General features: G+C 44.4%; 1 protein-coding gene, 1 long non-coding RNA gene and 2 pseudogenes across 7 annotated transcripts in view; 2 read left to right on the top strand and 2 right to left on the bottom strand.

Annotated features, from left to right (window-relative positions):
* TANC2 (tetratricopeptide repeat, ankyrin repeat and coiled-coil containing 2) overlaps window positions 1-26,682 on the top strand; it is a 1,023,243-nt gene that overhangs the window by 142,069 nt on the left and 854,492 nt on the right. The window lies entirely within an intron of this gene.
* Window positions 1-26,682, bottom strand: part of LOC135055673 (uncharacterized) — a 261,242-nt gene that overhangs the window by 66,388 nt on the left and 168,172 nt on the right. The window lies entirely within an intron of this gene.
* On the bottom strand, window positions 10,932-11,051 carry LOC134896507 (5S ribosomal RNA; annotated as a pseudogene).
* LOC134896506 (5S ribosomal RNA) lies at window positions 19,280-19,399 on the top strand (annotated as a pseudogene).

Below are 26,682 nucleotides of genomic sequence, written 5' to 3'. Positions count from 1 at the left end.
ATGGCCCTGAGGTTATTCCTCCTCGATCTGTTCTCCAGGTCGTCTAATTTATTCATAATTTGGTAATAAGATTTCTGCATAGTGTCAGCGTTCGTTTTCAATTCTGCTACATCTTGGAACACTTCCCCCCAATCTCTGCTCCGTGACTAATACCCTCTGGGACAGCTGTTTCATCTGAGACTTAATGTCCTGTGCCACCTGCGTTAACTTAGCAGCGTGTGTGTTCATGAGGGGCCCCATCGTTACCTTGATAGCTTTCACGACATCCTCATATGAGACTGGGGCTGCAGGGTCGGGAGAGGCAGGCCGAGACCTATCATCCAGCTGCAGACCATCTGGTGTGTCCGGTACGGCGGCCATATTGGATTCTGCCCGGCGCTGCTCAGAGCGGGATCTTTGCTGCTTTGCCAGCATGGAAGAGGTGAGAAACTTCTCCATATGGTGGAGGAGACCTTCCCCTCACTGAGGCTGCGGGAACCGCCGGGTTTGTGTCCGCGAGCGCGGCTCTGCTTGCTGTGCTGGCCGGGGTAGCAACGGAGCTCTCACGCCAGGCTCCCGATCACATGGGAGCCGGAACCGGAAGTCGTTAGGCTAGGTTTTTAATTTTTTTTTCACAGGAACAACCACAGCAAGTCCAGTTTTTCCTAAATTCCATGTTTTAAGGTAAAAATGTCCGGATTTGCTTTGGAAAACTCCCCGCACACCGCATTGGCAGCCTGCAGATGGGTGCATGCTGATTTTTCCACGCAAAAAAAATGAAATCACTTTTTTATTTTTTTTATTTTTTTATTTAACACCGCAGGTATCAGAAGCGCACATACCTGTGGTAATTCAAAACTATATTGATTTTTTTTTTTGTGTGCAAAATCCTGCACTTAATCGCTGTAAGTTATTTGTGTAGCCTGAGTTGTTTTAATTAATTTGCTGCAAATAATCTGTTTTCTTTTATATTTGTAATCAATTGCTGTAATTCTATAAACATAGTGGTACTGACATTCATAAACTATAAAGCAAGTGTTCTAGTTTACATAGGATTTGTTACATTTTGAAATTCTATTTTCTCTTATTAGAACCACAATGTTCTCAGGAAAACACAAGGTGGATGCAGGGTTCATGGTACGTTGATATTATTTACAGGTAGTCCACAGAACCACAAGTGCCTGCATGTCCGGACATAAATGACCTGCCTGTAAATACAATGTTAAAATAAAAGCAGGACACCAAATGTTAGGATTATTGGGCAACACCGTCACCTCGGGGGTTGACGGGCTTTAAGTTTTTTTTGTGTGGCTGCTGTCTCCCCAGGACTTGAAGCATAAACATAGAAACATAGAATTTGACGGCAGATAAGAAACACTTGGCCCATCTAGTCTGCCCCCTTTTTTTTTATCCTTTAGGTAATCTCAACCCTTTTTGAACCTTAATTCTTTGTAAGGATATTCATATGCCTATCCCAAGCATGTTTAAATTGCTCTACAGTCTTAGCCTCTACCACCTCTGATGGGAGGCTATTCCACTTATTCACTACCCTTTCTGTGAAGTAATTTTTCCTTAAATTTCCCCTGAACCTGCCTCTCTCAAGTCTCAGTGTATGTCCTCGAGTTCTAATACTTCTCTTCCTTTGAAGAATGTTTCCCTCCTGAACTTTGTTAAAACCTTTTGTATATTTGAAAGTTTCTATCATGTCCCCCCTTTCCCTTTTCTCCCCCATACGATACATGTTTTATCTTTTAGCCTTTCCGGGTAAGTTTTGTGATGTAGGCCATGCACCATTTTAGTTGCCCTTCTTTGTACACTCTCTAATGTATTTATATCCTTCTGGAGATATGGTCTCCAGAACTGGACGCAGTATTCCAGATTAGGCCGTACCAATGACCTATACAGTGGCATTATTACGTCTCTTTTCCTGCTACTGATTCCTCTCCCTATGCAACCAAGCATCAGACTTGCCTTTCTCATTGCTTTCCTGCCTTTAAGTCACTTGAAATAGTGACTCCTAAATCCCTTTCCTCCTCAGTTTCCATTATAGTACCCTTGGTTTTTGAGACCCAAGTGCATGATTTTGCATTTTTTTGCATTAAACTGTAGTTGCCACATTCTTGGCCATCTTTCAAGCCTACCTAGGTCATCAATCATTTGTTTTACCCCTCCTGGTGTGTCTACCCTGTTGCATATCTTTGTATCATCTGCAAAAAGGCATACTTTCCCTTCAATACCATTTGCAATGTCACCAACAAAGATATTAAAGAGAACTGGTCCGATCTTCCAACTTCTTCACCTGAGGGGCAGAAGCCTTTATTGCTCCTTTTTGTTTGGCCGCACACCACTTCCGCCCCCGCTGATGGTGTACGGAGCTGCTGGGACTGGAGATCGGTCGCCAACTCTGGTCTCAGCAGCCTACACACTGTGCATTTGGTCTGCAGTAAGTTCTCATGACTTTTTTAGGTATATTTAAAAACCAGGAGACCTGCCAGGTGATCATGATTGGGTGAACTAGTCGGCAGAGGGTACACACTTGTCCAATATCAAAGCAACTGGACTGGAATCTCCTGGAGAAATGTTACCCAGCTTTACATGGAACCACAAAACTTATTACACTGTTGGGCGAAACGCGATAGTCTGCGATTTGCGGAAGCCAGCACTATTTCAGCTACATAGTCATTAGATTTAAATGTGCAATTAGTTTTAAATGCATCAAACGGATGTCTAGATTCAGCCTTGTCATTTAAATATAATCCATTTGCAAACTATACAGCTTTGTAAGATACGCGGCCAAATCAGCATTAGCCCCAGTGTAAGTGTATAAAAAAAAAAAGTGCTTAAGAGGCAGCAAATAAAAGTAGCAGAGGTGAGGTTTCTCCAGATGCAGTAGTTTTGTAGCAATAGTGTCAGGATTACATCAGACATGAATACTTCCAAATAAATACCCCTTTTAAGACGTGAGCGTGCAGCAACCCGGGTTGCGGCGCAGTCTGAAAGGGGCCAATTGAAATAACCAGGGTCCAGCGACATGTTGTTTCAACTCTGGTAGTGAGCAGGATTGATAATGTGTTCAACCCGGCTCACGGTGCAGTGTGAATGGGTAAGCCGGGTCGGTGCGACCTGGCACCTGTTTACTGCATAGGAAGAGGTGGTGTTTGGAGATCATTTCATCTCCAAACACTGCCTCAGGACACGTCGGTGGTGATGTCCCCAACCAGTAAACCTGGTCGAGCCAGCAGTCTTTTAGGGTTCTCAGCTGGGTCGCACCTATGAAGGACCCAGGTGCAACACGGCATAGCGGTCTGAAAGGGGTATCAGAAAGCCGTGATCACAATTCATAATGAGCCCAGTAGTAGTGGGGACATATTGTGTAATATTTCAGTGAAAAGCCCTGCTGGTGACGGGGAAATTAGGTTGCATGGCACAGGTAAACACAGGTTTACATTTTACTCCCATAGAAAGGGGAGTCTAAGGGGTCAGAGAAGCAATGAATATCGGAGGAGGGATAAAAACGAATTTTGAGAAGAATTGGTCTCTTTGTTCATAAGAAATGTTTCCCTCTCCTAACACAACAATTTTTTTGGGCAGTTGGTCAGCTGAAAGTAAATTGTAAACGGAATGACAACTAAGGTGCAATATTTTTTAGTAATGGGAGGATGATATGTCCTCTGGGGCCGTGTAGTGATTGTGTTTGTTTACTGATTTACCTGACTTTGTACAGGCAGAAGACACTGTCTAGATAGTCATTAGGCCGACCTGCATTAAGTCAACTGGTAAAAGGTCCACAGGGTCAAATTGACAGTGGTCGACACCAGTTGTGCTTTTTACTATTTTGGCTGTCATTTTGTACGTTTCATCATATGTGGCCACACTTGGTGAAAAACTGTACCCTTGGAGGCAGCCTTTGCTTGCCATGCTTCCCAATCACATTTTATGTGGATAATAAATTCAGCAAAAGTTAGAAATACCCCTCCCCCCAAAAAAAGTGCGTGTCAACCAATGTCATGTCTACCTTTTGTACCTGACAACCTTAATGCATGTTGACCTTTCATCTGTCGACTTTGTTCACTGTAGGCGCTTCTAGGCAGGGGCGGATTGGGAACAAAAAGCGGCCCTGGAAAAATTTGTACTAGTGGCCCCACATGGGCAGCACCAGAGGTGTAGGGTCTAACCATGGGCCATGGCTGCAGCACCCTCCCCCCAAGACTTTCCAGATAGTGGGGATGTCCAGCATCAAGGGGGAAGTTAAAAATAAATAAAATTAAATATTATGAGCACATTATGTGATACACCTTCAGAATTTAGAAAACTATATCATTCTTTAGCAAGATATATTTTCTTGCTTATTACACCAACCGTATCCCAATCACTATTCACTCAATCTTATATGTCAGCCAAGCAGGCAGACAGAGCATACACTAGATCATCTGCAATCACAGGCTAAGTGGCAAAGTCATTTTCATATATGCTATTTTGCATCTTATTCATTATGTTTATAAAAAGGACCACATGTCCTCAAACAAAACAGGCCCCCGCGGGTGCGTCGACCCACCGGGAATCTTCCCTGTAAACCCTATGGCCAATCCGCCTCTGCTTCTAGGTGTCAGCAGGCCTATTGTGACAACAAGGTTCCTTAGAAAACCTGATTGAACTGTGTGTCACATATTGGGCCCTACTCAGTTTAAACCATGGGAGTGAACGGTGGAATATGTGTTATGATGAATTTGCCAACAAATTTTCACAGAGTAGTCAAATTAACATAGAATTTGACGGCAGATAAGAACCACTTGGCCCATCTAGTCTGCCCCTTTTTTTTTATCCTTTAGGTAATCTCAACCCTTTTATATTAGATTGCTTATGTACATGATGGGTTGCTATTGATAAATTGGAATGTTATCTCCTGAGTATAGGCATGAGGGCATGACTGTGATAATCTCAGTTGGTTGGTTTTGTTTTGTTAAAACTGTTTTATTACTAGTCATTGCTGGGGGAGGGTTAAATTAGCATAGTGAAAGACGAGACTATAGCCCTGGAAAGCACAGGGTAAACCAATATATACAGTTGCATAGCAGTGGTAGACCAGGCCTTTATTTCACCTAGTGATAGCACACATACTGCAAAAAGCATAGGCGATAGTATAGAACCCTCTGGAACACCGCATGGTAGTAGCACTGCCGACTATGAGTACACTCTAGAATAAACGCACTATGATCTGCCGGAGAGAAATGATTTGAACCAGCTAAGAACTGTGCCATCCATTCCACAGAAACTTTTCAGGTGCTCAGTCAGAATCCCATGGTCCATGGTTTCAAATTCTGCAGAGAGATCCAGAAGGATTAGGATTGAACAGTCGCCTCTATCTCTTCACATTAGCAGATCATTAAGCACACATACCAGGGCTGTTTCAGTACTGTCTTTTTCTAAATCCTGACTGGAAATGATCAATAAAGATCATGGGTTATCAGGTGGGTTTTAATTGAGCTACAACCAACCACTTTCTCAATAACATTTCCTAGAAAAGGAAGGTTTGATACTGGACTGTAGTTGGTCATGCAGTTGGGGTCTAAAAGAAGAGATCCAAGATCTAACCCAGTGGTTTCCAAACTTTTTTGAATCACTGCACCCTAGAATATCAGAATTTTTTTCACGGCACCCCTAGGCCAAAAATTTCTTATTGAGAAATTTAGAAAGAAATATTACATTAAGTAGATCGTGTTTATATGTCATCCTTAGGGTCAGTTGTGTGGTGAGGGACAAGATTTGCTTCTGTTTGGCCACATATTTTATGATTGGCAGCCACCAGCACTGGTTTTGCCTATTATATTGACCATGAATAATTTGAATTGGTCCTGGACCACCAACCCAGGGCACCCCTGCAAGTGTCCCGAGGCACCCCAGGGAGCCACGGCACACAGTTTGGGAACCTCTGATAACCATTGCTTCCTTTCGGTGGTTCAGGAAAAATGCCTCTCTGCAGACAGCATTTAGTTGTTTTAGCAAATGCAGGGCCATTTCTGTTCATACACCCTTTCACGAACTCAGCTGGTCCCAGATAAGTCAGTCTGAAACTGCTGGTCATACTTATGGTTATGTCCGTGCTCGCAGTAAACACACGACTGAGCAACCACCACTTAAGTAGGTTTCCAGAGCCCTTCAGTTCACAATTTATCACAACTATTATCATTCAAGCAATAATGCCACCTTTTTATGTAGCATTAAACTGGCACTTAAAGGCCTATGGGTTCTTCGATAACACAAAAAGAATGCACTAAATAAACTGTTTTTAATGTGAATGTTTTTTTTTTTTCAAGGTTAATAGCTACAAAAAATTTTTTTTCAATAAAATTACATACAGATTATAATTAGTGATGAGCGGGTTCAGTTCCTCGGAATCCGAACCCCCCCGAACTTCACCCATTTTACACAGGTCCGAGGCAGACTCGGATCCTCCCGCCTTGCTCGGTTAACCCGAGCGCGCCCGAACGTCATCATCCCGCTGTCGTATTCTCGCGAGATTCGTATTCTATATAAGGAGCCGCGCGTCGCCGCCATTTTCACTCGTGCATTGGAGATGATAGGGAGAGGACGTGCAGCGTCCTCTCAGTTGTATTCAGTGTGCTGCAAATATTTGTGCTCAGTGTGCTTGCAAATATCTGTGCTGAGTGTGCGGAAAATATCTACGTTCTCTGCCTGAATAAAGCACCAGTAGAAGCATCTTGCAAATGCGAACTCGTTCCTAGGCAGGCTACGCTTTGTATCACCGCTTTCCATAAGAGGCACACAGCTGACAACCTCTTACGGAAACTGAGGAACATCATTGCAGAATGGCTTACCCCAATTGGACTCTCCTGGGGATTTGTGACATCTGACAACGCCACCAATATTGTGCGTGCATTACATCTGGGCAAATTCCAGCACGTCCCATGTTTTGCACACATTGAATTTGGTGGTGCAGAATTATTTGAAAAATGACAGGAGCGTGCAAGAGATGCTGTCTGTGGCTCGAAGAATTGCGGGCCACTTTCGGCATTCAGCCACCGCGTGCCGAAGACTGGAGCACCAGCAAACACTCCTGAACCTGCCCTGCCATCATCTGAAGCAAGAGGTGGTAACGAGGTGGAATTCAACCCTCTATATGCTTCAGAGGATGGAGTAGCAGCAAAAGGCCATTCAAGCCTATACAGCTACCTACGATATAGGCAAAGGAGGGGGAATGCACCTGACAAAAGCACAGTGGAGAATGATTTCAACGTTGTGCAAGGTTCTGCAACCCTTTGAACTTGCCACATATCTACGTTCTCTGCCTGAAAAACGCACCATATCTGTGCTGCATTGTAGTATAGGAGGACAGGACAGTGCAGAATTTTGCTGACCAGTGACTACCAGTATAGCAGTATGGTACAGTAGCCCACTGCTCTACCTACCTCTGTGTCGTCAAGTATACTATCCATCCATACATGTGGTGCATTTAAGTTTTGCGCAGTATATAAAGTAGGAGGACAGTGCATAATTTTGCTGACCACCAGTATATAATATATAGCAGTATGGTACAGTAGTCCACTGCTCTACCTACCTCTGTGTCGTCAAGTATACTATCCATCCATCCCTGTGGTGCATTTTAGTTGTTGTGCGCAGTATATATAGTAGGAGGACAGTGCATAATTTTGCTGACCAATGACCACCAGTATTATATCAGTACGGTACAGTAGTCCACTACTCTACCTACCTCTGTGTCGTCAAGTATACTTTCCATCCATACCTGTGGTGCATTTTAGTTGTTGTGCGCAGTATATATAGTAGGAGGACAGTGCACCATTTTGCTGACCACCAGCATATAATATATAGCAGTACGGTACAGTAGGCCACTGCTCTACCTACCTCTGTGTCGTCAAGTATACTATCCATTCATCCCTGTGGTGCATTTTAGTTGTAGTGCGCAGTATATATAGTAGTAGGCCATTGCTATTGATATATTACTGGCATATAATTCCACACATTAAAAAATGGAGAACAAAAATGTGGAGGGTAAAATGGGGAAAGATCAAGATCCACTTCCACCTCGTGCTGAAGCTGCTGCCACTAGTCATGGCCAAGATGATGAAATGCCATCAACGTCGTCTGCCAAGGCCGATGCCCAATGTCATAGTAGAGAGCATGTAAAATATAAAAAAATTAATTTCAGTAAAATGACCCACAAATCTAAATTAAAAGCGTCTGATGAGAAGCGTAAACTTGCCAATATGCCATTTACGACACGGAGTGGCAAGGAACGGCTGAGGACCTGTCCTATGTTCATGGCTAGTGGTTCAGCTTCACATGAGGATGGAAGCACTTATCCTTCTGCTAGAAAACTTAAGAGTTAAGATGGCAAAAGCACAGCAAAGAACTGTGCGTTCTTCTAAATCACAAATCCCCAAGGAGAGTCCAAATGTGTCGGTTGCGATGCCTGACCTTCCCAACACTGGACGGGAAGAGGTGGCGCCTTACGCCCCCTGCAAGTGCTGGAAGGAGCACCCGCAGTCCAGTTCCTGATAGTCAAATTGAAGATGTCACTGTTGAAGTACACCAGGATGAGGATATGGGTGTTGCTGGCGCTGGGGAGGAAATTGACAAGGAGGATTCGGATGGTGAGGTGGTTTGTTTAAGTCAGGCACCCGGGGAGACACCTGTTGTCCGTGGGATGAATATATGGCCATTGACATGCCTGGTCAAATTACAAAAAAAATCACCTCTTCGGTGTGGAATTATTTTAACAGAAATGCGGACAACCGGTGTCAAGCCGTGTGTTGCCTTTGTCAATCTGTAATAAGTAGGGGTAAGGACGTTAACCACCTAGGAACATCCTCCCTTATACGTCACCTGGAGCGCATTCATCAGAAGTCATTGACAAGTTGAAAAACTTTGGGTGACAGCGGAAGCAGTCCACTGACGACTAAATCCCTTCCTCTTGTAACCAAGCTCCTGCAAACCACACCACCAACTCCCTCAGTGTCAATTTCCTTCATAGACAGGAAAGCCAATAGTCCTGCAGGCCATGTCACTGGCAAGTCTGACGAGTCCTCTCCTGACTGGAATTCCTCCGATGCATCCTTGAGTGTAAAGTCTACTGCTGCTGTTGTTGCTGCTGGGAGTCGATCGTCATCCCAGAGGGGAAGTCGGAAGACCACTTGTACTACTTCCAGTAAGCAATTGACTGTCCAACAGTCCTTTGCGAGGAAGATGAAATATCACAGCAGTCATCCTGCGGCAAAGCGGATAACTCAGGCCTTGGCAGCCTGGGTGGTGAAAAACGTGTTTCCGGTATCCACCGTTAATTCACAGGGAACTAAAGAATTGCTTGAGGTACTGTGTCCCCGGTACCAAATACCATCTAGGTTCCACTTCTCTAGGCAGGCGATACCGAAAATGTACACAGACGTCCGAAAAAGAGTCACCAGTGTCCTAAAAAAATGCAGTTGTACCCAATGTCCACTTAACCACGGACATGTGGACAAGTGGAGCAGGGCAGACTCAGGACTATATGACTGTGACAGCCCACTGGGTAGATCAGTGGCGCACGCAGGGGGGGTTTCCGAGCACCCAGAAACCCCCCCCCCCCCCCCCCTCACTAAAAAAAAAAATGCCTGCTGTCTTCCTGGTGGTACTTATAAGTGCTTAATAACAGTTTGCTTTATTTTAATTATAGTACATATATATCCATGTGCATACACATATACACATGTATATACATACATATAAACACACACACATATGATATATATACATGTGTGTATATATATGTGTACTGTATATATATGCATGTTTAATATGCTATGTATATGTGTACATGTATGTGTATATATATATATATATATATATATATGCACACTCACTTTTTCATGGCTGAAAAAAGAATTAGACCAGCACTCACGTTTTTAGTTGATGAAAAAAAGGGTTTTTTATTCCTGATAAGACATCTAGGATACACCCCACTGTTACAGTTCGCCCGACAGCCGTTTCAACACTTGGTGGTCTTCATCAGGGGCAGCTGTCACTCCGTCCAGAGCTATCTTAAATAGCAGAGAAGGCGCCAGAATGTCCGAACGGGAAGGCCGGAAGCAGCGCGTCATAGCTGCTACCTGATTGGCTCCTGCCCGCACATGGGATGTGTTGCTAAGGTACACAAATCCGGCCCTCTCCTTAGCGACCTGCTCCGGCAGCGCAACAGTAATGTAGCGTGGGACAATCTGTATTGTAAGTACAGCGGCGTGCAGACAAGGTTGCTGCTGTCTGTAATCCCGGACACAGGCACAAATGTAGAGTATTTGACCCCACAGTGCGCCGGCGGCACGGAAACACTGACAGCTGGATAATGAGGAATAAAAGTCAATTACAGAAAATAGAATGTAAACATACACGGCAAAAAGAACCAATCAGTGTCATCCTGCACAGCAATGGTAATAACCTGCTCAAAGAAATGTTGGTTATAGCACCACATAAACATGGTATAAACAATATATTCAAAGGTGGCAATGGTATCATGTCGCTCAGGGGTTATAGATGCAAATTCTGCACTCCACCAAAATGGAGTGAATTAATCCTGGCTGGAGGGATCAAGTGTATCCAGCAGGTGCAGAGTACAGCATAATAGTGTGAGGCATATAACGGGAATGCAGACTAATTAGTATGGGAAAATCGTGTCTCTGGGTACACAACCCAGTATTCCCATACCGTCTCCAAGTATGGTACTGATTGGGCCCAACGTTGCTTAATTGCCAAGATCGGACGAGATTGGATGATTTCCAGCGTGGTAAGATAGTATCCGATAGACGTGCCCATAACTAACTGCATTTCATAGTATGAGTATCTGCACCTGTATCACAACCAAATTACCTCATATCATGTATGATAGTAAAAATCTATCCACAATGAGCAATGACAGTAACCAAGACAAACGTCCACCGATATTATTGATACAACACCTAGTATTCCCACCTTGTCTCCAAGTGCGGTACTTACTAGGCCCATCACTGCTTAATTTCCAAGATCAGACGGGATCGGATGGGATCCAGTGTGGTATGGTAGTATCAGTCTGTACGGTGTGCAGTTATATCTCCATTATGCAATAGACAAGAGCCCAATTGGCCCAGTGAGTGAGAGACCATGTCAAAGAGCATTAATAGGTGTCAAGTGATAAACATGACACACGGCGGTGTCTAAGAAAAGTAAACCAAAACATTAGTCACAGTATGTGGTTATATCGAGTCACAGGAAGCATCCTAAACGGAATTCCTCGTTGAGCCCATTCGGGGCCAATGAATGTAATCTATCAATCCATTGGTGTTCTCTTTGCAAAAGAATTTTATTGCGATCACCGCCCCTTTGTAGTGGTGGAATTTGGTCCAAGATGCAACACTTGAGTTGATTAATGGAATGCTTAGCCTCCATAAAATGTCTTGCAACAGGTAAGGTTGAGAAGTCACTTGAAATTCCACCCTGTGTAATGCTCTTTTTAATTGTTGAACGATGTTGGCTTAGACGCTCTTTTAGCATCCTGCTGGTCTTCCCAACATATAGCAAATTGCATGGACATTTCAACACGTAGACTACAAATTTACTATTGCAGTCAAGTCTCTGTCTGATAGTGTAGGTCTTCTTATCCTGAGGGTTAGTGAACCGATTGCCAAGTAGCAGGAATGAACAGTTTGGACAACCCGTGCATTTAAAGACCCCTGTTTTAGTGGTCAACCAGTTAGAGGCTGTACGCTTCTTTTTCTTGGAGAAATCTGTTACAACCAACAAGTCTTTCAGATTGGGTCCTCGTTTGTATGCGAATCGTGGTGGTTGCGGAATGGCTTTTGATAGTTCTGGATCCGTATCGATAAGGTGCCAATGTTCCTGAATCTTATTACGGATAAATCGAGAAGCAGTCGTGTACATGCTGACAAAATTAAATCTGTCATTATCTTTGATGGTAGAGGCGTCTTTTTTGGATAGGAGTTCTTTCCTTTTTATTTGGCCAATTTTTTGGAGTGCCAAATCAATCTCCTCCTTAGAATATCCACGATCAAGGAAACGTTGGCTCATTGATTGTAGAGCCGGTGGTATTGCTAGTGGATCAGAGGTAATGCGTATCACCCTAAGAAGCTGCGAGAACGGTAGTCCTCTTTTGAGGGGTGCCGGATGGAAGCTTGTTGAGAGTAAAAGTGTATTCCTGTCAGAGGGTTTGCAATGAATCCGAGTGGTCAGAGTGTTATTGGACAACAGAACGGAAACGTCCAAAAAATTGATTTCTGTTTTGCTGAACGTGAGGCTAAATCTAATGGTGCCAGGAAGTGAGTTTAGATGGTCAATAAAAGTCAAAAGTGTTCTCTCTCCTCCATGCCAAATGAAAAATAAATCATCAATATATCTGACATATGTTGTCAAAAATCGGCCAAAATGGGGGTGACCCGTGATGTGTTCTTGTTCATATGTAGACATAAATATATTGGCATAAGCTGGGGCCATATTAGACCCCATAGCGGTGCCCTGTTTTTGTAAAAAAAAGCAGTTCTCAAATAAAAAATAGTTCTTATTCAAAATTAGGTCAATAAGTAACACCATGTATTCTGATGGGGGTCCAAAGTACCCGTCACTTCCTGTTATTGCTCGTCTGCATGATTCAATGCCCAGAGCATGAGGAATGTTTGTATAAAGACTCGAGACGTCGAGTGTGACCAACAGTGCATCATCCGGGACATGTTTAATGTATTCCAGTTTCATTAAGAAATCGGTCGTATCTTCAATGTAGCTGGCTGCACTTTTAGCAAGTGGTTGTAGATAAAAATCTACAAGTTGTGAGAGTGGTTGGCAAAGAGAACCCCGTGCCGAAATGATCGGTCGCCCCGGGGGCTGTGCTAGGGATTTGTGTATCTTGGGTAACGTGTAAAGAATTGGGGTTTTGGGGTGAGGTGTAGTCAAAAAATCAGCAGTGGTCTGATTAATATACCTGTTACTGACACCCAAATTGATTATTGAATCAATTTCCTTTTTGTAAGTCCATGTGGGGTCAAAAGTAAGTTTTTGGTAACAGGTTGAGTTGGACAATTGTCCATAGGCCTCTTGTACATAATAGTCAAAGTCAAGTAGGACTATGCCTCCACCCTTATCCGCAGACCTGATGACCAGCTGGTTGTCATTCTGTAGAGATTTGATGGCAGCTCTTTCTCCCTTAGTAATGTTGGAGTAACTAGGTTTATGTTCCTTGATGTAGGGCATCGTATCCCTTTTGAGTACCCTTAAGAAGGTGTGGATAGAGGGATTTAGGGTCGGTGGATCAAACTGACTGGGTTTCTTCAAAGGACAGTGTGGTGTTGCAGATGTCTCCATTGTAATGGAGGCTGGACTAGGAGAATTGGAAAAGTAGTCTTTAAGGCGCAGCTGTCTACCCAATTTGTACAGATCAACTTGCCATTGGAAACTATCCTGTCCAACAGTTGGTACAAAGGTCAGTCCCTTACTCAGGACAGAGAGTTCGTCATTCGTCAGTATATGTTTGGATAGATTAAAGACCACTGATGTCTGTGCTTTGTTCTCCATTATTGTTTTTCTGCTCTTCCTTTTTCTCCCACCTCTGCGGGTGGGTAAAGCGGGTTTTTTGGAGCCCTCCTATTACGTTCAGATCTTGAAAGGTAAGTAGTCTCTTGTGCAGATGCTGATGGTACATCAGAATCACTTGCTGACGTCTGAGATCTGCTATCAATGTCAGTAAAGGGTGTGATAGGTCTTCTTCCTCCACGTCTTTGTTGGGGTCGATATTTGCGTGGCTCACTGCGCGACACCCAGGGGTATACCCTATTTTCCTTATAGTCCAATTTGACTTGTTTATATTTGTTCTTCTTGAATTTTAGCAAATCACCACGGAATTTGTCAATGTCCTTATTTAATTTGGTGAAAAGATCACTGTCAGGGGATTGTATCGTCCTAAATAATTCGGACGCCTCTAATTCAGAAATATCTCTTCTGATTTCCGTTAGATCTAAACCTGCCTGTTCGATTACAAGCAGCATTAGATCCTGGGAACATTTGTTCAAAATATTGCACCATTTTGTACAAAAGTCATTGTTATGTCTCCCCAGTGTGGGTTGATTGTGTAATCTAAACCCTCTGGGGATGAGGGATTCTTTGTAATATTGAGAGAGAGTTAGGCCATGAAGGTGTAACTCAACTTCTCTCTTTTTTAGTCTCAGTAAATCCTGTATAAACTCCTCTGGACTATCTTTGTCAAATGCCAGGGATTCGGTATTACCAAAGAGTATCCGTTCCGCATCTGATTTATCGAATTGAAGAACAGCGACTAAATCTTTGTTAGCACTGGTAGACATTTATATATGCAGGGGTATATTAAGAAAAAAGAAAAAACAGAAAAATGAAAAAAAGGAGTGAACAAAAATGAAAAAAACACAATGGCAACCTAAGCTACTGTGTGCAGCTGAACAAAAAATAGAGATCATTAAATGTTCATGAAAAGAAAAATAAAAAAAATAAAAGTATGGTGTTTAAATTGAAAAAATAGTGATTGGTCAATCTCTGTTACAGAGATTATAATCACACAGACTGGTGCAAGTCAAAAAAGAATGATTCAAAACATGGCAAGGTGACAGCACTCTATGTCCAATATCAAAAAGTTTAGTTGGTGCAAGGTCCTAATAATTAATATACACACTCACTTTTTCATGGCTGAAAAAAGAATTAGACCAGCACTCACGTTTTTAGTTGATGAAAAAAAGGGTTTTTTATTCCTGATAAGACATCTAGGATACACCCCACTGTTACAGTTCGCCCGACAGCCGTTTCAACACTTGGTGGTCTTCATCAGGGGCAGCTGTCACTCCGTCCAGAGCTATCTTAAATAGCAGAGAAGGCGCCAGAATGTCCGAACGGGAAGGCCGGAAGCAGCGCGTCATAGCTGCTACCTGATTGGCTCCTGCCCGCACATGGGATGTGTTGCTAAGGTACACAAATCCGGCCCTCTCCTTAGCGACCTGCTCCGGCAGCGCAACAGTAATGTAGCGTGGGACAATCTGTATTGTAAGTACAGCGGCGTGCAGACAAGGTTGCTGCTGTCTGTAATCCCGGACACAGGCACAAATGTAGAGTATTTGACCCCACAGTGCGCCGGCGGCACGGAAACACTGACAGCTGGATAATGAGGAATAAATATTTATTCCTCATTATCCAGCTGTCAGTGTTTCCGTGCCGCCGGCGCACTGTGGGGTCAAATACTCTACATTTGTGCCTGTGTCCGGGATTACAGACAGCAGCAACCTTGTCTGCACGCCGCTGTACTTACAATACAGATTGTCCCACGCTACATTACTGTTGCGCTGCCGGAGCAGGTCGCTAAGGAGAGGGCCGGATTTGTGTACCTTAGCAACACATCCCATGTGCGGGCAGGAGCCAATCAGGTAGCAGCTATGACGCGCTGCTTCCGGCCTTCCCGTTCGGACATTCTGGCGCCTTCTCTGCTATTTAAGATAGCTCTGGACGGAGTGACAGCTGCCCCTGATGAAGACCACCAAGTGTTGAAACGGCTGTCGGGCGAACTGTAACAGTGGGGTGTATCCTAGATGTCTTATCAGGAATAAAAAACCCTTTTTTTCATCAACTAAAAACGTGAGTGCTGGTCTAATTCTTTTTTCAGCCATGAAAAAGTGAGTGTGTATATTAATTATTAGGACCTTGCACCAACTAAACTTTTTGATATTGGACATAGAGTGCTGTCACCTTGCCATGTTTTGAATCATTCTTTTTTGACTTGCACCAGTCTGTGTAATTATAATCTCTGTAACAGAGATTGACCAATCACTATTTTTTCAATTTAAACACCATACTTTTATTTTTTTTATTTTTCTTTTCATGAACATTTAATGATCTCTATTTTTTGTTCAGCTGCACACAGTAGCTTAGGTTGCCATTGTGTTTTTTTTCATTTTTGTTCACTCCTTTTTTTCATTTTTCTGTTTTTTCTTTTTTCTTAATATACCCCTGCATATATAAATGTCTACCAGTGCTAACAAAGATTTAGTCGCTGTTCTTCAATTCGATAAATCAGATGCGGAACGGATACTCTTTGGTAATACCGAATCCCTGGCATTTGACAAAGATAGTCCAGAGGAGTTTATACAGGATTTACTGAGACTAAAAAAGAGAGAAGTTGAGTTACACCTTCATGGCCTAACTCTCTCTCAATATTACAAAGAATCCCTCATCCCCAGAGGGTTTAGATTACACAATCAACCCACACTGGGGAGACATAACAATGACTTTTGTACAAAATGGTGCAATATTTTGAACAAATGTTCCCAGGATCTAATGCTGCTTGTAATCGAACAGGCAGGTTTAGATCTAACGGAAATCAGAAGAGATATTTCTGAATTAGAGGCGTCCGAATTATTTAGGACGATACAATCCCCTGACAGTGATCTTTTCACCAAATTAAATAAGGACATTGACAAATTCCGTGGTGATTTGCTAAAATTCAAGAAGAACAAATATAAACAAGTCAAATTGGACTATAAGGAAAATAGGGTATACCCCTGGGTGTCGCGCAGTGAGCCACGCAAATATCGACCCCAACAAAGACGTGGAGGAAGAAGACCTATCACACCCTTTACTGACATTGATAGCAGATCTCAGACGTCAGCAAGTGATTCTGATGTACCATCAGCATCTGCACAAGAGACTACTTACCTTTCAAGATCTGAACGTAATAGGAGGGCTCCAAAAAACCCGCTTTACCCACCCGCAGAGGTGGGAGAAAAAGGAAGAGCAAAAAAACAATAATGGAGAACAAAGCACAGACATCAGTGGTCTTTAATCTATCCAAACATATACTGACGAATGACGAACTCTCTGTCCTGAGTAAGGGACTGACCTTTGTACCAACTGTTGGACAGGATAGTTTCCAATGGCAAGTTGATCTGTACAAATTGGGTAGACAGCTGCGCCTTAAAGACTACTTTTCCAATTCTCCTAGTCCAGCCTCCATTACAATGGAGACATCTGCAACACCACACTGTCCTTTGAAGAAACCCAGTCAGTTTGATCCACCGACCCTAAATCCCTCTATCCACACCTTCTTAAGGGTACTCAAAAGGGATACGATGCCCTACATCAAGGAACATAAACCTAGTTACTCCAACATTACTAAGGGAGAAAGAGCTGCCATCAAATCTCTACAGAATGACAACCAGCTGGTCATCAGGTCTGCGGATAAGGGTGGAGGCATAGTCCTACTTGACTTTGACTATTATGTACAAGAGGCCTATGGACAATTGTCCAACTCAACCTGTTACCAAAAACTTACTTTTGACCCCACATGGACTTACAAAAAGGAAATTGATTCAATAATCAATTTGGGTGTCAGTAACAGGTATATTAATCAGACCACTGCTGATTTTTTGACTACACCTCACCCCAAAACCCCAATTCTTTACACGTTACCCAAGATACACAAATCCCTAGCACAGCCCCCGGGGCGACCGATCATTTCGGCACGGGGTTCTCTTTGCCAACCACTCTCACAACTTGTAGATTTTTATCTACAACCACTTGCTAAAAGTGCAGCCAGCTACATTGAAGATACGACCGATTTCTTAATGAAACTGGAATACATTAAACATGTCCCGGATGATGCACTGTTGGTCACACTCGACGTCTCGAGTCTTTATACAAACATTCCTCATGCTCTGGGCATTGAATCATGCAGACGAGCAATAACAGGAAGTGACGGGTACTTTGGACCCCCATCAGAATACATGGTGTTACTTATTGACCTAATTTTGAATAAGAACTATTTTTTATTTGAGAACTGCTTTTTTTTTACAAAAACAGGGCACCGCTATGGGGTCTAATATGGCCCCAGCTTATGCCAATATATTTATGTCTACATATGAACAAGAACACATCACGGGTCACCCCCATTTTGGCCGATTTTTGACAACATATGTCAGATATATTGATGATTTATTTTTCATTTGGCATGGAGGAGAGAGAACACTTTTGACTTTTATTGACCATCTAAACTCACTTCCTGGCACCATTAGATTTAGCCTCACGTTCAGCAAAACAGAAATCAATTTTTTGGACGTTTCCGTTCTGTTGTCCAATAACACTCTGACCACTCGGATTCATTGCAAACCCTCTGACAGGAATACACTTTTACTCTCAACAAGCTTCCATCCGGCACCCCTCAAAAGAGGACTACCGTTCTCGCAGCTTCTTAGGGTGATACGCATTACCTCTGATCCACTAGCAATACCACCGGCTCTACAATCAATGAGCCAACGTTTCCTTGATCGTGGATATTCTAAGGAGGAGATTGATTTGGCACTCCAAAAAATTGGCCAAATAAAAAGGAAAGAACTCCTATCCAAAAAAGACGCCTCTACCATCAAAGATAATGACAGATTTAATTTTGTCAGCATGTACACGACTGCTTCTCGATTTATCCGTAATAAGATTCAGGAACATTGGCACCTTATCGATACGGATCCAGAACTATCAAAAGCCATTCCGCAACCACCACGATTCGCATACAAACGAGGACCCAATCTGAAAGACTTGTTGGTTGTAACAGATTTCTCCAAGAAAAAGAAGCGTACAGCCTCTAACTGGTTGACCACTAAAACAGGGGTCTTTAAATGCACGGGTTGTCCAAACTGTTCATTCCTGCTACTTGGCAATCGGTTCACTAACCCTCAGGATAAGAAGACCTACACTATCAGACAGAGACTTGACTGCAATAGTAAATTTGTAGTCTACGTGTTGAAATGTCCATGCAATTTGCTATATGTTGGGAAGACCAGCAGGATGCTAAAAGAGCGTCTAAGCCAACATCGTTCAACAATTAAAAAGAGCATTACACAGGGTGGAATTTCAAGTGACTTCTCAACCTTACCTGTTGCAAGACATTTTATGGAGGCTAAGCATTCCATTAATCAACTCAAGTGTTGCATCTTGGACCAAATTCCACCACTACAAAGGGGCGGTGATCGCAATAAAATTCTTTTGCAAAGAGAACATCAATGGATTGATAGATTACATTCATTGGCCCCGAATGGGCTCAACGAGGAATTCCGTTTAGGATGCTTCCTGTGACTCGATATAACCACATACTGTGACTAATGTTTTGGTTTACTTTTCTTAGACACCGCCGTGTGTCATGTTTATCACTTGACACCTATTAATGCTCTTTGACATGGTCTCTCACTCACTGGGCCAATTGGGCTCTTGTCTATTGCATAATGGAGATATAACTGCACACCGTACAGACTGATACTACCATACCACACTGGATCCCATCCGATCCCGTCTGATCTTGGAAATTAAGCAGTGATGGGCCTAGTAAGTACCGCACTTGGAGACAAGGTGGGAATACTAGGTGTTGTATCAATAATATCGGTGGACGTTTGTCTTGGTTACTGTCATTGCTCATTGTGGATAGATTTTTACTATCATACATGATATGAGGTAATTTGGTTGTGATACAGGTGCAGATACTCATACTATGAAATGCAGTTAGTTATGGGCACGTCTATCGGATACTATCTTACCACGCTGGAAATCATCCAATCTCGTCCGATCTTGGCAATTAAGCAACGTTGGGCCCAATCAGTACCATACTTGGAGACGGTATGGGAATACTGGGTTGTGTACCCAGAGACACGATTTTCCCATACTAATTAGTCTGCATTCCCGTTATATGCCTCACACTATTATGCTGTACTCTGCACCTGCTGGATACACTTGATCCCTCCATGTCACAACTGAGGGCCTGAGCTGACGGGAGGCAGCCTCAGTTGTAGGGGCTGAGATGTACCGGAACCTGGGAGGTTGTATCAGACCCCTGGACATGTAAGTAACATGAATAATAACTGCCCGAAGGCGTGACCACGACAACTTAGATAAAAGTCAATGATGTTTATTATGACAACTCCGCATCACAGCAGCAATAAAGAAAACGTAAAAGGCAGCAAAGAATAAATACAGTTCCTGAGTACTACAGTATGGCAGGAGCCACAGGGCACTGGTAGTGTGAGATAGTTCTTATGATCTTCTAGATGGAAAGTCCTTACCAGGCCCGGCTGTAGCAATGGAGATAACCCAGGATTGTACCAGCTGGTGTTCCAGGAAGAGCTGGGTTGCTGAAGGTAAAACAGCTGCTGTGGATACTGGCTGGAACCAGACTGTTGTTAGCACGGAGTGGATACTGGCTGGAACCAGTTAAATAATAAATTAACTTTGGGAGCGATGAAATGTGAACTGAAATGTAGAACTTGAGAGCGGAGAAATAATAATTCCGGTGGAGAGTGGTAAAGTGTAGAAAGGACACCGGCCCTTTAAGGGAAGCTGTATTCTGCTGGAAGCTGAGGCTGGAAGCAGGTAGTGTTGTAGCTGGAAACAGATGAATCCACAATGGATTGGAGAGTCAGGCTACACCGCAGGTGGAATGCTGGTGCGGGTCTCTATGGTGGAAGTCTTGAGACAGGAGCTGGAACCTGGAAGACAATCATAGAAGAGAGACAAACAGGAACTAGGTTTGACAACCAAAGCACTGACGTCTTCCTTGCTCAGGCACAGCTTACTTATACCTGCAGCAAGGAAGGGGTTGGCTAGGCAATTATGCAAATCAACAATACAAACAGCAGATTGGTGGAAATGATCAGATGACAGAATCCAAGATGGCTGCGCCCATGCAGACACTTGGAGGGAAGTTTGGTTTGTAATCCATGTGGTCTGGGAAACAGTAATGGCGGCGCCGGCCACCGGAGACAGGAGACGCCAGGCTGATAGATGCACATTTAACCACGCGGGCACAGCGGAGGCCGCGGCTGATGAAAACACCACTCTGACACTCTGCATGTGGAAACTCAGGAACAGCGGAATCTGGTCCTGGAACGCTGAGCCCGCCTTAGGAGGCATCTGAAGGGTAAGTAATGGCGTCCAGATACCCGGATCGTGACAGCACCCCCCCCTTTAGGAGTGGCCCCAGGACACTTCTTAGGCTTTAAAGGAAACTTTGCGTGGAAATTTCGGACCAAGGCAGGAGCATGGACGTCAGAGGCATTGGTCCAAGAGCGTTCTTCAGGACCATAGCCCTTCCAGTCAATGAGATACTGAAGTTGACCGTAACGGTGACGTGAGTCCAGGATCTTGGCCACTTCATACTCAACGCCTCGTTGAGTTTGGACTTTCGGAGTTGGTGGAAGTGAGGAATGAAACCGATTCAAGATTAGCGGTTTCAACAGGGAAACATGGAATGTCCTGGGTATTTTTAAGAAGGGAGGTAACTGGAGTCTGTAAGCAACAGGATTGATGACTTGATCAATTTTAAAAGGACCGATGTAGCGAGGTGCAAACTTCATACTGGGAACTCTTAACCTCAAATTCTTCGTGGATAACCATACCCGATCACCCACCTTGAGAGCAGGAACTGCTCGACGCTTCTTATCCGCAAACTTCTTGTACCTGAACGATGCCTTGAGCAGAGCTGATCGTACGCTCTTCCAGATATTGGCAAACTGATGCAAGGTGATATCCACTGCGGGAACAGAAGTTGCTGGAAGCGGTTGGAACTCAGGGACTTTAGGGTGGAATCCAAAGTTGGTGAAGAATGGTGTTGAAGATGAAGAATGATACTGGTTGTTATGACAGAACTCGGCCCAGGGAAGTAATTGAACCCAGTCATCTTGAGAGGAGGACACATAGATGCGGAGGAAGGCCTCCAAGTCCTGATTCACCCTCTCAGTTTGACCATTGGTCTGAGGATGGTAAGCCGTGGAAAACTTTAACTTGACTTGGAGGACTTGACATAAACTTCGCCAGAATTTGGCTGTGAATTGAACTCCTCGATCTGAGATAATTTCTTCTGGAAGACCGTGGAGTCGGAAGATCTCTTGTATGAATACTTGAGCCAACTTGGAAGCTGACGGAAGACCGGTGAGAGGAATGAAGTGTGCCATCTTGGTGAACCGGTCAACTACCACCCAGATGGTATTGAACTTGTTGCACATGGGCAAATCTGTAATAAAATCCATCGACAAATGGGTCCATGGTCGACGGGGAACAGATAGTGGAACCAGTTGCCCCGCAGGCGACTGGCGGGATACTTTATGTTGAGCACACTTTGGGCAAGATGCAATAAACTCCAAAACGTCCTTTTTCAGAGTTGGCCACCAATAGGACCTAGAGATAAACTCCAGGGTTTTTTGGATACCTGTATGTCCGGCAAAACGGGAAGCATGGGCCCAATGCATGAGCTTCTTCCTTAGTGTCGGCTTCACAAAACTTTTCCCTGATGGGGGCGTAGAGTCCATCCCTACCGTGGAGAATGCCAACGGATTTATAATAGGATGCTTGTCTGAAGACTCTGACTCATTTTCTTGCTCCCATGAGCGGGAAAGGGCATCGGCCTTGCGATTCTGAGAGCCCGGACAGAACTGGAGTTTAAAGTCGAACCTGGAAAAGAAAAGTGCCCATCTGGCCTGACGAGGGTTGAGACATTGTGCGCCTTTTAGATATAGAAGGTTCTTGTGGTCTGTAAGGATGGTGATTGAATGAGAAGCTCCCTCCAACAGATATCTCCACTCCTCTAGAGCGAGCTTGATGGCTAGCAACTCCTGGTCGCCAATGGCATAGTTGCGCTCCGCTGGGGAGAACTTCCGTGAGAAGAAACTGCAAGGATGTAAATGACCATCTTTAGCCCTCTGAGATAACACCGCTCCTACTCCAACGGAGGAGGCATCCACCTCTAAGATGAAAGGAGAGTCGACGTCAGGCTGTTTCAGGACAGGTGCAGAGATGAACCTCTGTTTTAAAAGATGAAAAGCTTGCATGGCTTCTTCAGACCACTTGGACGGGTTAGCACCCTTCTTGGTGAAAGCAGTAATAGGCGCCACAATGGTGGAAAAGTCTCGTATAAACTTTCGGTAATAATTGGCGAACCCTAAGAACCTCTGGACCCCTTTGAGGGTTAAGGGTACTGGCCAATTCTGGATTGCTTGTAGTTTCTCAGGATCCATCTCTAGTCCGGAACCGGACACAATGTACCCTAGAAACGGAATGGACTTGACTTCAAAGGCGCATTTCTCTAATTTGCAGTAGAGATGATTGACACGGAGACGGGACAGAACCTCCTTTACCCAGAAACGATGTTCCTCTAAATTGTTGGCAAAAATGAGGATATCATCTAGATAGACCACGACATGACGGTATAGAATGTCTCTGAAGATCTCATTGACGAAATGCTGGAAGACAGCTGGAGCATTGCTCAATCCGAAGGGCATGACGAGGTACTCATAATGTCCGTCACGGGTGTTAAATGCGGTCTTCCACTCGTCACCCTCACGGATCCGGATGAGATTGTATGCACCTCTCAGGTCCAGCTTTGTAAAGATGGTAGCTCCGCTAACTCTGTCAAAGAGCTCAGTAATCAGGGGTAAAGGATAGCGGTTCTTGATGGTAATGTCGTTCAAACCTCTGTAGTCGATGCACGGCCGCAGACCACCATCTTTCTTCTTTACAAAAAAGAAGCCTGCGCCGGCTGGAGAAGAAGAAGGTCGAATGAACCCCTTTGCTAGGTTCTCTTTTATGTATTCCTCCATAGAATGCGTCTCGGGGAGAGACAACGGATAAGTTCGGCCTCGAGGTGGAACCTTCCCTGGAACGAGATCAATCGGGCAGTCCCATTCTCTATGAGGGGGAAGGATATCAGCAGAAGCTTTACTGAACACATCCGTGAAATCTTGATATGGAGGAGGTGGAACTTCAGACGACCTGGGGGAGGAGGAACAGACAGGCAACACTTTAAACAAACATGTCTTAGTACAGGAGGAACCCCATGCCAGGATTTGCGTAGTCGTCCAATCAATTGTAGGATTGTGAAGACGGAGCCATGGAAGGCCCAGGACCACAGGATGTGTGGCTCTTGGAATCACTAAAAGTGAAATAAGTTCGGAATGAAGAACTCCCACTCTCAGACGAACTGGTAGAGTCCTTAGAGAAATAACTGTATCAAAAATTTTACTGCCATCCACAGCAGTTAAGGAAAAGGACGAAGGAAGTCTCTCGGTGGGTAGGGACCACCGTTTAACATAGGCTTCGGTAATAAAGTTCCCAGCTGCTCCGGAATCCAGGAGGGCAATGACGTTCTGATAACGTTGAGCAACTTGAAGCGAGACTGGGAGGTTACAATCTTGAGGAGATGGAGAGGAGATCATTACTCCTAGCCGGCCCTCTCCTTGGCGAGCTAGGATTTGGAGTTTCCCGGACGTTTGGGACAGGCATTAATGGTGTGAGACGGAGCTGCACAGTACAAACAGAGAAACTCGGAGAGACGTCTTCGGCGCTCAGCAGGAGTTAAACGGGAACGGCCAATTTGCATGGGTTCATCTTTAGTTGGTGACAGTTGGCGAGGAGGAGGAGCAGAAGATTTTGGAGCAGATGATCTTCCACGCTCAGTTGCTCTCTCTCTGAAACGTAAGTCAACTTTCGTACAAAGTGAGATTAACTCATCTAACTTGGAGGGTAAGTCTCTGGTAGCTAACTCATCTTTAATACGCTCGGATAAACCATGCCAGAATGCAGCATACAGGGCCTCGTCGTTCCATGCCAGTTCGGATGCCAGGATCTGGAACTGTATAAGATATTGTCCTACAGTACGTGATCCCTGGCGTAAACGGAGAATCTCAGACGAAGCTGAAGTTACCCGGCCTGGCTCGTCGAAGATGCGCCTGAATGTTGACACGAATGCAGTGTAAGAAGATAGCAGGGTGTCGGACCTCTCCCATAACGGTGATGCCCAATCGAGGGCTGAGCCACTGAGAAGAGAAATAATGTAGGCAATTTTTGTACGGTCACTGGGGAAATTGCCAGGTTGTAGCTCAAACTGAATCTCACACTGGTTGAGAAATCCCCTGCAGAATCTTGGAGATCCGTCAAATTTTGCTGGCGTTGGAAGATGAAGACGTGGAGCAGGAATGGGTAAGGTGGGTGGGGTTATAGCTGGAGTCACTGTGGTTGACGCACCAGACGCGCCTGATCCACGGAGAGTGGTCTGAATCCCATCCAGCCGAGTAGAGAGATCCTGGAGACAGCGGATGATGTGGCCCTGTGCAGCCTCCTGATGTTCTAGTCGGGCTGCCAGTTCTTGCATCGGCCTGGCCGCTTGATCCTGGTCTCCGGCTGGATTCATTAGGTCAGTGCTTACTGTCACAACTGAGGGCCTGAGCTGACGGGAGGCAGCCTCAGTTGTAGGGGCTGAGATGTACCGGAACCTGGGAGGTTGTATCAGACCCCTGGACATGTAAGTAACATGAATAATAACTGCCCGAAGGCGTGACCACGACAACTTAGATAAAAGTCAATGATGTTTATTATGACAACTCCGCATCACAGCAGCAATAAAGAAAACGTAAAAGTCAGCAAAGAATAAATACAGTTCCTGAGTACTACAGTATGGCAGGAGCCACAGGGCACTGGTAGTGTGAGATAGTTCTTATGATCTTCTAGATGGAAAGTCCTTACCAGGCCCGGCTGTAGCAATGGAGATAACCCAGGATTGTACCAGCTGGTGTTCCAGGAAGAGCTGGGTTGCTGAAGGTAAAACAGCTGCTGTGGATACTGGCTGGAACCAGACTGTTGTTAGCACGGAGTGGATACTGGCTGGAACCAGTTAAATAATAAATGAACTTTGGGAGCGATGAAATGTGAACTGAAATGTAGAACTTGAGAGCGGAGAAATAATAATTCCGGTGGAGAGTGGTAAAGTGTAGAAAGGACACCGGCCCTTTAAGGGAAGCTGTATTCTGCTGGAAGCTGAGGCTGGAAGCAGGTAGTGTTGTAGCTGGAAACAGATGAATCCACAATGGATTGGAGAGTCAGGCTACACCGCAGGTGGAATGCTGGTGCGGGTCTCTATGGTGGAAGTCTTGAGACAGGAGCTGGAACCTGGAAGACAATCATAGAAGAGAGACAAACAGGAACTAGGTTTGACAACCAAAGCACTGACGTCTTCCTTGCTCAGGCACAGCTTACTTATACCTGCAGCAAGGAAGGGGTTGGCTAGGCAATTATGCAAATCAACAATACAAACAGCAGATTGGTGGAAATGATCAGATGACAGAATCCAAGATGGCTGCGCCCATGCAGACACTTGGAGGGAAGTTTGGTTTGTAATCCATGTGGTCTGGGAAACAGTAATGGCGGCGCCGGCCACCGGAGACAGGAGACGCCAGGCTGATAGATGCACATTTAACCACGCGGGCACAGCGGAGGCCGCGGCTGATGAAAACACCACTCTGACACTCTGCATGTGGAAACTCAGGAACAGCGGAATCTGGTCCTGGAACGCTGAGCCCGCCTTAGGAGGCATCTGAAGGGTAAGTAATGGCGTCCAGATACCCGGATCGTGACACTCCAGCCAGGATTAATTCACTCCGTTTTGGTGGAGTGCAGAATTTGCATCTATAACCCCTGAGCGACATGATACCATTGCCACCTTTGAATATATTGTTTATACCATGTTTATGTGGTGCTATAACCAACATTTCTTTGAGCAGGTTATTACCATTGCTGTGCAGGATGACACTGATTGGTTCTTTTTGCCGTGTATGTTTACATTCTATTTTCTGTAATTGACTTTTATTCCTCATTATCCAGCTGTCAGTGTTTCCGTGC

This window comes from Pseudophryne corroboree, chromosome 3 (assembly GCF_028390025.1).
Source record: "Pseudophryne corroboree isolate aPseCor3 chromosome 3, aPseCor3.hap2, whole genome shotgun sequence".
NCBI lineage: Eukaryota > Metazoa > Chordata > Amphibia > Anura > Myobatrachidae > Pseudophryne > Pseudophryne corroboree.
This window is presented reverse-complemented; position numbering and strand designations above follow the sequence as displayed.